This window comes from Notechis scutatus, chromosome 9 (assembly GCF_049901735.1).
Source record: "Notechis scutatus isolate UNSWTSFEM ecotype Mainland chromosome 9, rNotScu1.2, whole genome shotgun sequence".
NCBI lineage: Eukaryota > Metazoa > Chordata > Lepidosauria > Squamata > Elapidae > Notechis > Notechis scutatus.
The window spans coordinates 18,756,729-18,765,157 of NC_142017.1; positions in this window are offsets into that span (position 1 = coordinate 18,756,729).

The following is an 8,429-nucleotide window of genomic DNA, read 5'->3' on the forward strand; positions in this document are numbered from 1 at the left end:
CTTGTGTGTCCAATCACACTTGGCCAATAAAGGATTCTACACATTCTACAAACAGGATGCAAATAAAGGATCTCGTAGGATGCTACGAAAAGCAGCTATGTCGAAAGATGGCTGCCACCATGGGTGTGGCCAATCCTTACAAACCCATTTTTACCAGAAGTAAAATAGGCGTTCATTGCCACAATCTTGTGCCCACTATGTGAAGTTCTACCTCCTTATTTTTCTTCTGCTGCTTATTTTGAAGGCAGCGTGGGATGGTTTCCAACTGTGTAAGCTGAGACCTATTCCTATGAATAAAATAATGCTAGAGGCTGGTGTTATTCTAAACCAAGCCAGTATCCCCTTTCATTTTTTTTTAATTAAAATAATCTTTAAAATAATAAGTCAGAGGCACAGAGAGAGAGAGAGAGAGCTGGGGAAGGAAACTGTCCAGAGCCAGAGGCAAATTGGTGTTCCACATTCCCTACCCTACAAGGTCTAGTAAACTCGTGCATTCAACAATCTTGATGTATCTTTGCAGGAATGGCTTATTCACCTGAAAAAAAAGTGTCTGGAATTTTAAATAATGTATTCTTTGTTTTCATATTTAGAAATCGCTCTCTGCAATGTTATTCATGATGGAGACGATTTGACTTTCCAAAAGAAAAACAAAACAATCCTGGGGAAAAAAAACAACCTTTGTGTGACCAATTGCTAATTAAAGCAGACAATACCAACCAGTATTTTCCACCTTGGGCAAGTTATCGATGTGTGGACCGACTCCCATTGCTGAGAATTGTGGGAATTGAAGTCCCTATAGGAATGTTTGCAAGCAGTGCTGGCTGGGGAATTCTGGGAGTTTGAAGTTCGCAGGTCTTAAAGCTGCCAAGGTTGGATGCCCCTGCCCTAAATAGTTGAGTTTGGGTGAGGCACTGACCTGGTTGAGCATGTTATGAGGTCTCAGCTGGATATCAGCTTCCAATTGGGATTTGTTCAGGGAATGAAGCATCTTCTGTTATCTTTTCCCATGGACCTCGCTGGCTGGACTTCTGGACAAAAGTTTAGCAATGTCCAAAGAGCCACAGTGTTCTTGGCAATCCTAAGTTGCATTAACAGAGGGATACAATCAAGATCAAGGGAGGTACTAATACCACTCTATAAAGCCTTAGTAAGGCCACACCTAGAGTACTGCATCCAGTTTTGGTCACCACATTATAAAAAAGATGTTGAGACTCTAGAAAGAGTGCAGAGAAGAGCAACCAAGATGATGAGGGGACTGGAGGCTAAAACATAAGAAGAACGGTTGCAGGAACTGGGCATAACTGGTCTAGGGAAGAGAAGGACCAGGGGAGACAGGAGAGCATCTTCCAGTATTTGAGGGGCTGCCGCAGAGAGGAGGAAGGGGTCAAGCTATTTTCCAAAGCATCCAAAGGCCAGACAAGGAATAATGGATGGAAACTGATCAAGGAGAGATTCAACCTGGAAATAAGGAGAAATTTTCTGACGGTGAGAACAATCAATCAACAGAACAGAAGTTGCCTTCAGAAGTTGTGGGAGCTTCATCACTGGAAGCTTTGAAGAAGAGACTGGACAGCTAACTGTCAGAAATGGTGTAGGGTCTGCTTAGGTGAAGGGTTGGACTAGATGACCTACCAGGTCCCTTCCAACTCTGTTATCTGTATCTATGTTCCCTCCTGTGAATCTCCTCTTTCCTCATCCTAACCTTGCTTTAGGAACATTCTGACTTGGAGAACAAATGAGAAAGTCCAACCCTACCTCCCTTGTAAAGACAGGGTAAAATATCAATTATTAGCCCAATGTCAGCTTTTTTTAAAATAAATTTATTTATTCAACATTTTAACATTTAAAAACAAATTTCTGCACTTTACAACGTTACTATAGCAGTGTTTAGATTGTAAATATCTTCTATTAATGTGTTATACATCTTTGTATTTGATTCTTCATCATTCTAGGCATTTTATACATATATACAATTTTTATTTACATCTATTTACACGAAAACCTTATTGTTTTGTAGTTTTATAGTATTACATAGATCATTTGACGCCTTTGTGTCTTATTCTTATCCATTCGTACCAAACATCCCATATTTTATAATATTCTCCTTCTTCTTTATCTTTCAATAATGTTGTTAATCTATCCATCTCTGCGCATTGATATGTCTTATTAATAATGGTGGCTTCGTGGGTGGGTGGGGGGGCATAGCCTGTTTCCAATTTTGGGCGAGAGAAATTCTGGCTGCCATTATGATATGGAGCATCAAATATTGGTATAGCCCAATTGCAGCTTTTAACCAAACACGTCACGGACAAATTGCCTCCAGTTTTCTATCTGCAATGGTGTCGTGTAACTGCTTGCAAAGAAGCATTGGGTTGGTCCTTCCCTTCAAGTTCCGTTTTCAGCACGGAAGGTGCTGGAAGGGGGGCCCAGATCTTTCCAACGCAGATCAAATATTTCTTTCCTGTCTCTGAAATCAGCCTTCTGACAAGCTGTTCTCCCTTCCAGCAAATATTGACATGTCAGTTTTACCGTTTGCTTAATCGCCATGATGGGCCGCTGCTGGATGTATGGTGGCAGCGCTCCAGAAATTCAGAGATGAATTCAGCTTTGAAGCAAGAAGACTTCAACGGTTGCCACCTCTCAGGTACTTTGGAAGCGCAGCAAGATGCCCTTGTGCCTTGAGGTGCCACCTCCAGAGCAGGATTTTGGCAGGATACCTGGCATAGGCCTTCAAAAAGGGAACAGCCGAAAATTTGAACAAAGCAGCACTTGAAATGCAAAATGCAAGATATGATGATAAATGATCCCCATAACGTCTGCGGCCAGGAAGAAAAGAAAACAATGGAAGGGAAAGATTAATTAAAAGGGCCCTTTTGCGGTATATATGTGCAGGTTCTCAAATTCTGTACATCTAAAATACACATTAATGACGGGTTGTTGTTGTTTTTATTAAGGCTTTCTAGCAATGCTTGTGGGGAAGATGTTTTATCTTTTTTTACCTTCAGAGTCGGAAGGGACCTTGTAGGTCATCTAGTCCACCCCCCCCTGCCCAAGCGGGAGACCCTACACCATTTCTGACAGATGGCAGTCTGGTCTCTTCTTGAAAGTCTCAAGTGAAGGAGCACCCACAACTTCCAAGGGCAACTTCTGTTCTATTGGTTGATTGTTCTCACTGTCAGAAAGTTTCTCCTTATTTCCAGGTTGAATCTCTCCTTGTTCAGTTTCCATACATTATTCCTTGTCTGGCCTTCGGGTGCCTTGGAAAATAGCTTGACCCCTTCCTCTCTGGGGCAGCCCCTCAAATATTGGAAGACTGCTATCATGTCTCCCCTGGTCCTTCTCTTCATTAAAGTATCCATGCTCAGTTCATTGTATGTTTTAGTCTCCAGTCCCCTCATCATCCTGGTTGCTCTTCTCTGCACTCTTTCCAGTCTCAACCTCTTTTTTATAGTGTGGTGACTAAAACTGGATGCAGTATTCTAGGTGTGGTCTTAGTAAGGCTTTATTAAGGTTTTAAAAACTCCCAACCTCACTAGACTCTTCGCTTGCCAGGGTGACCCAAGTCCGTGCAAACACAGGTGGTTCTTGATTTACAATTGTCCATTTAGTGACTGTTCCCAACTTATAACAGCAGTGGAAAAAGTGACTTATGACCTTTTCCACACTTATGACCGTTTGCAGCATCCCCACATGAACAAAAGTTGGACACTTGGCAACTGGCTCATATTTATGACCTTCTGGCAAGCAAATCTAATGCCAGGTTCACTTAACAACTATGGCAAAAGAAGTCGTAAAACGGGGTAAAACTCACTTCACAAATGTTTCACTTAGCAAGAGAGAGAGAGGGGAGGAGGGAGAGAGAGAAAGAGAGATGAGCGAAGCTGAGTAAGCCCATGGCATTTGCTGTGTCTGGTGAAAATTATAGTTGTTATATTATTACACTAGCCGGCATAAGCAAGGCGTCACATTTGGAACAGCCTACTGGGGGAGAGAAGATTGTTCAAAACAGAAGTGTGCAATTATTAAGGCAAGTTGATTCCTGTACTCAGCTGGAAGCAACTTCTTAGAACTTCATGGTCTAACTCAGAAGTGTCCAATCTTGGCAACTTTTAAGACTTGGGGACTTCAACTCCCCAAATTCCCCAGCCAGCCATACTGGGTTTAAAATCTACAAAGTTGTCAAGTTTGGGCACTGCTGATCTAATTCTAGGCTCCACTTTGCAATCCAGAGAAAGACATACTCCTGATCTCCTTCCTTTAAGCTCACACCTCTACAAGCACCTGAAGGCCAGGCAAGGAATAATGGATGGAAGCTGAACCAGGAGAGATTCAACCTGGAAATAAGGAGGAATTTTCTGACAGTGAGAACAATCAACCCATGGAACAGAAGTTGCCTTCGGAAGTTGTGGGAGCTTTATCACTGGAGACTTTCAAGAAAAGGTATTTCTCGAGAAACGTTCTCCACTCCTCCACTCACAACAGAATTCCCTCTGCCTCCAGGCTCGAAATTTTGGGCCTGGGCAATTTAGAACTGTGCAACCTGCGGTCCAATCTAAGCATAGTTCACAAAATTGTCTGCTATAACATCTTGCCTGTCAATGACTTCTTCAGCCTCAATCATGATAATACACGGGCAAACAACCGATACAAACTCAAGGTAAACTGCTCCAAACTCAACTGCAGAAAATACGACTTCAGCAACAGAGTGTTCAACGCCTGGAATGCCCTACCCGACTCCGTTGTTACAGCCTCAACCCTTTGCAGCTTCAACCTCAAACTGTCTACCGTGGATCTCACCCCATTCCTAAGAGGACCTTTAAGGGGGCGTGCATAAGCGCACCAGCATGCCTATTCGTCCCTGTCCTACTGTCCCCATTTATCTGTATTTACTTCCTTTGTTCTTGTTTAAGTTCATGCCTATACTTGTTATCTTGTACATATTTGACAAATAAATAAATATAGAGACTGGACTGCCATCTGTCAGAAATGATATAGGGTCTCCTGCTTGGGCGGGGGTGTGTGTGGACTAGATGACGTACAAGGTCCCTTCCATTAACTCTGTTAATCTGTAAAGAGTTAGGACCAGCAAAAGCCACAAGTTGTTGCACACCCCAGGTGAGCAAGTTGGCCAGGGAAATTAGAACACAGAACATAAAACCATAGGTCGTCTACTCCAATCTCTTGCTCAAGCAGGAGATCCTATACCCGTGGTGGCTAACCTTTGCGGGCTCCTGTGCCAAAAATTGCCTGCTCGCTCGCGCATGCACACTCACATGCCAGCACCCAGAAGGCAATGCGCACGGGGGGCCCTATGCCCCCTGTGCATGCGTGCACAATTTGCCCCCCTCCCACTGCCCCCTTACCTGCACTGTGCCTCCCAGCTGATTTTCAGCCCATTTGAGGCCATTTTGGGCCTCCCAGAAGCTTGAGGGAAGCCTCTGCAGCCTTTGGTGGCTGAAAAATGGGCCTGTTTCATCATTTCCGCTATTTCCGGAAATACAGGAAGTGATGAAACAGGCCTGTTTTCCAGCTTCCAAAGGCTGCAGAGGCTTCCCTCGAGCCTCCGGGAGGCCGAAAAAGGCCTCAAACGGGCCAAAAATCAGCTGGAAGGTGCGTGCATGCGCAGTGCAGGTAAGTTTGCCTGGGGCTCGTGTGTCCACACAAATGGTTCTGCATGCCACCTGTGGCACGCATGCCATAGGTTTGCCATCACGGCCCTATACCATGTCAGACATGTCCATTTTCCTTAAAAAAAAAACCTTCCCGTGTCGGAGCATTCACAACTTCTGGAGGCAAGTTGTTCCACAGATTAATTTCAGGAAATTCCTCCTTAGTTCTAAGTTGCTTCTCTCCTTGATTAGTTTCCACCAATTGCTTCTTGTCCTGAGGTGCTTTGGAGAAGAGGTTGTGCCCTTCTTCTGTGTGACAGCCCTTCAAGCACAGGTACTTCTTGACTTACAACCGTTCATTTAGTGACCAAAGTTACAACAGCACTGAAAAAAGTGATTTAGGACCGTGTTTCACCATTACGACCCTATGATCATGGGATCAAAATTCAGAGGCTTGGCAACCGGTTCGGAATTTTATGATGGTCACAGCATCCAGGGGTCCCGTGTTCCCCTTTTGCGACCTTCTGACATGCAAAGTCAAAGCCAGATTCGTTTAACAACTGGGCTTACGAACTTATCAACTGCAGCGATCCACTCAGCAACTAAGGCAAAGACAGGTCGTAAAACGAGACTTAAAATGACACTTAACAAATGTCTCACTTAAGAACAGAACTTTTGCGCTCACTTTTTCTCATAGGTTAAGGACTACCTGTTCTGGAAGACTGCTATCATGTCACCTGTAGTTTTTCTTTGTTAGACTAGACGTAGTTCCCTTCACTGTTTGTCCATAGTTTAGCCTCCTGACTAATTATCTTAATAGAATAGAATTAGAAGAGAATATTAAAATTGAATATTAGAATAGAATAGAATAGAATAGAATAGAATAGAATAGAATAGAATAGAATAGAATAGAATATTGGAATATTGGAATATTGGAATATTGGAATATTGGAATATTGGAATAGAATGTTAGATTAGAATAGAATATTAGAATAGAATAGAATAGAATAGAATAGAATAGAATAGAATAGAATAGAATAGAATAGAATAGAATACAGAAGGAATAAACTAGACTAGACTAGACTAGACTAGACTAGAATATTAGAATAGAATAGAATACAGAAGGACTAGACTAGACTAGACTAGACTAGACTAGAATATACTAGACTAGACTAGACTAGACTAGACTAGACTAGACTAGAATAGAATAGAATAGAATAGAATAGAATAGAATAGAATAGAATAGAATAGAATTCTTTATGGGCCAAGTGTGATTGGACACACAAGGAATTTGTCTTCGGTGCATATGCTCCCAGTGTACTTAAAGAAAAATATCACCTTTGTTGCTCTTCTCCACACACTTTCTAGAATCTCTAGAATATTTTGTACTAGTTTATAGAGAATCTTCAAATCATGGTGAACTTTCCTAACTACCACAAACATGGAGAATTCCCATATCCAGATACTTTTGACCATAACTGAAAAAAGAGCTCGTTCTGGATTCCTTCAAAAGTTGTCTATCAAGACTGTTGGTATTTGGGCCAGAGCAACATTAACCATGTTTTTTCCCAGTCTGTAGCTCAGCTCTAGATTTATTTATTCTGACTTTTTTAAAAAAAAGTAATTATGTTGGTAGGTGATTAAAGGAACCTCCGTTGCTAATCTCCCTGATTTTCTCTCTAAAACACAATGGATTTTGCCACTAGATTCACACCTTGCCCTAAACAATCCTGTGGTTAGTTTGGCTTGGGATAGTCTTGTTGTGAACACAGGCTTTGTGGTTTGTATTAAGGCTGGGCACACTTACACAATGATTTGGAAGATGCTTCTGATAGTTATCTAGTGTGCCAGCGCTTCTCTGCTACTTCTTAAGAGTCAAATATAACCCAATTCCAGAAACCGATCATTTCATCAGGCCATCACAAACTACAAGTTGCCTTTTTGATATCGGCATGGTTTGGTCACCATGATGTAAAAAAGATGTTGAGACTCCAGAAAGAGTGTGGAGAAGAGCAACTAGGATGATTAGGGGACTGGAGGCTAAAACATATAATGAACAGTTGCAGGAACTGGGCCTGGCTAGTCTAGGGAGGAGAAGGACCAGGGAGACATGCAGTCTTCCAATATTTGAGGGGCTGCCACAGAGAGGAGGAAGGGGTCAAGCTATTTTCCAAAGCACCAGAAGGCCAGACAAAAAGCAAGATGAAAAATAATCAAGGAAAGAAGCAACCTATAATTAAGAAGAAATTTCCTGACAGTTAGGACAATTAACCAGGGAAACAACTTGCCTCCAAAATTTGTGAATGCTCCAACACTGGAAATTTTTCAGAAGAGTTTGGACAACCATTTGTCTAAAATGGTATAGGGTTTCCTGCTGGAGCAAGGGGTTGGACTAGAAGACCTCCAGCGTCTCTTCCAACTTGTCATTCCATTCTATTCTACGGCTTGGTATAAACACCTAGGAAGGTGAAATATTGGCAGAACTGTGTATCACTGGCTGCTCCGCAGGGATGCATGCCAGCTGGGTAAAACTGAGTATTATGGTATGTGAGAAGCACCTTGGCAGACGGACGAAGAGATGCTGCTTAGGGAATGGTCAGATAACATGGGACATAGCCTAGAGCTGCATCATGGAGGGATCAAAAAAGGACCTTCCCTAATTTGTTGGGTCTTAAAGGAGACGGGGAGAGATTATACTTTCAAAACTTATCAACTTGCGAGATTCTGATGGTATAGCTTTACCATAAAGTAGATTATCTCGTCATATTTTCTGTCTGATCTACTTGAGAAAGTCTTGTTGGCTGTGGAATTCCGGGATAC